This window comes from Anopheles ziemanni (genome assembly GCF_943734765.1).
Source record: "Anopheles ziemanni chromosome X unlocalized genomic scaffold, idAnoZiCoDA_A2_x.2 X_unloc_108, whole genome shotgun sequence".
In the NCBI taxonomy this organism is placed as follows: domain Eukaryota; kingdom Metazoa; phylum Arthropoda; class Insecta; order Diptera; family Culicidae; genus Anopheles; species Anopheles ziemanni.
Window position 1 is genome coordinate 7,501 of NW_026689717.1, and position 2,169 is coordinate 9,669.

Consider the following 2,169-nt stretch of genomic DNA (forward strand, 5'->3'; position numbering starts at 1 on the left):
ATGCCCAAGTGATGACTTGATTTTGTGCTTGCTTGAATTCTTCACATTTCATACCATCGGTTAGTTGTCGAATCATTCCTCGATCATAACCTTCGTTCTTGGTTCATGTATGCTCTCTTCCACATAGGGCAAGCTAGAATTAACTATCTTACCCAGGACCGCCGAAGCAGCGTGGACCAGGGGAGAACTATACTTTGTCTTGTATGCCCTCTTCCACATAGGGCAAGCTAGAATGAACTATCTTACCCAGGACCGCCGGAGCAGCGTGGACCAGTGGAGGACTATACTTTGTTCATAACACCACAGTATTGAGTAATGTGCCCTCTTCCACATAGGGCAAGCTAGAATGAACTATCTTACCCAGGACCGCCGAAGCGGCGTGGACCAGTGGAGGACTACACAATCATGAGGTTTGATATCGACTTGTGTGTTTCAATAGGGTACCGATGGTATGTTTTGAACCGATTTGATTTAGCCATTCTGAAGTCATCACTTGGTTGAAGCGCTGAACTAGGGAGGGGCATCGTTTACATATATATTGGTTTTCGCATGCTCTACTAGGTTTATGTCATAGGGTTGGCTATCGAGCATGCCCAAGTGATGACTTGATTGTGTGCTTGCTTGAATTCTTCACATTTCATACCATCGGTTAGTTGTCGAATCATTCCTCGATCTAACCTTCGTTCTTGGTTCATGTATGCTCTCTTCCACATAGGGCAAGCTAGAATTAACTATCTTACCCAGGACCGCCGAAGCAGCGTGGACCAGGGGAGAACTATACTTTGTCTTGTATGCCCTCTTCCACATAGGGCAAGCTAGAACTAACTATCTTACCCAGGACCGCCGAAGCAGCGTGGACCAGTGGAGGACTATACTTTGTTCATTACACCACAGTATTAAGTATGGTGTCCTCTTCCACATAGGGCAAGCTAGAACTAACTATCTTACCCAGGACCGCCGAAGCAGTGTGGACCAGGGGAGGACTATACTTTATACTTCACTCACTAGCCATACTGAAGTCATCACTTGGTTGAAGCGCTGAACTACGGCGGGGTAATCGTTTACAGGTTATAATCATATAGCTGCATGCTCATTAGTAGATAATGGAATATTGTATGGCAATATGAGCATGCCCAAGTGATGACTTTGTTTCAAGCTCAACAGGTAGGGTATTGAGTCCTCTTCCACATAGGGCAAGCTAGAATGAACTATCTTACCCAGGACCGCCGGAGCAGCGTGGACCAGTGGAGGACTCTATACTTTATACTTCACACCACAGTATTGAGTACGACTTGCATAAAGCCCCTAATGAGAACCACGAGGGCTCTCTCAATGTAGAACCACGAGGGCTCTAGTACCGATTCTCTCGGTACGGCTTGGTCCGTGTTCCTTTATGCTTGTACTCTAAGTATTAAGTATTGTGTCCTCTTCCACATAGGGCAAGCTAGAACTAACTATCTTACCCAGGACCGCCGAAGCAGTGTGGACCAGGGGAGGACTATACTTTATACTTCACACACTAGCCATACTGAAGTCATCACTTGGTGGGGGTGAACTACGGCGGTATCTATCGTTTTGGTTCGGTCTATATAGGGTCGCTTGCATGCTCATTCGAATATAATGTAATTGTGTATGGCAATATGAGCATGCCCAAGTGATGACTTTGTTTCAAGCTCAACAGGTAGGGTATTGAGTCCTCTTCCACATAGGGCAAGCTAGAATGAACTATCTTACCCAGGACCGCCGGAGCAGCGTGGACCAGTGGAGGACTCTATACTTTATACTTCACACCACAGTATTGAGTACTTCTTGCATAAAGCCCCTAATGAGAACCACGAGGGCTCTCTCAATGTAGAACCACAAGGGCTCTAGTACCGATTCTCTCGGTACGGCTTGGTCCGTGTTCCTTTATGCTTGTACTCTTAGAAAGTCTCAACCCGGAGGTCTTGACTTTGATTGTCATAGTTGGACTACGACGGGGCATCCGACCATTGCTGATCGAACACCCCTGATTCACCATCTTTCGGGTAGGCGGTACGCGTACCTCCGGACGCGGAAGTCTCAACCCGGAGGTCTTGACTTTGATTGTCATAGTTGGACTACGACGGGGTATCCGACTCATCGAATACCCCAGAAGCACACCATCTTTCGGGTAGGCGGTACGCGTAC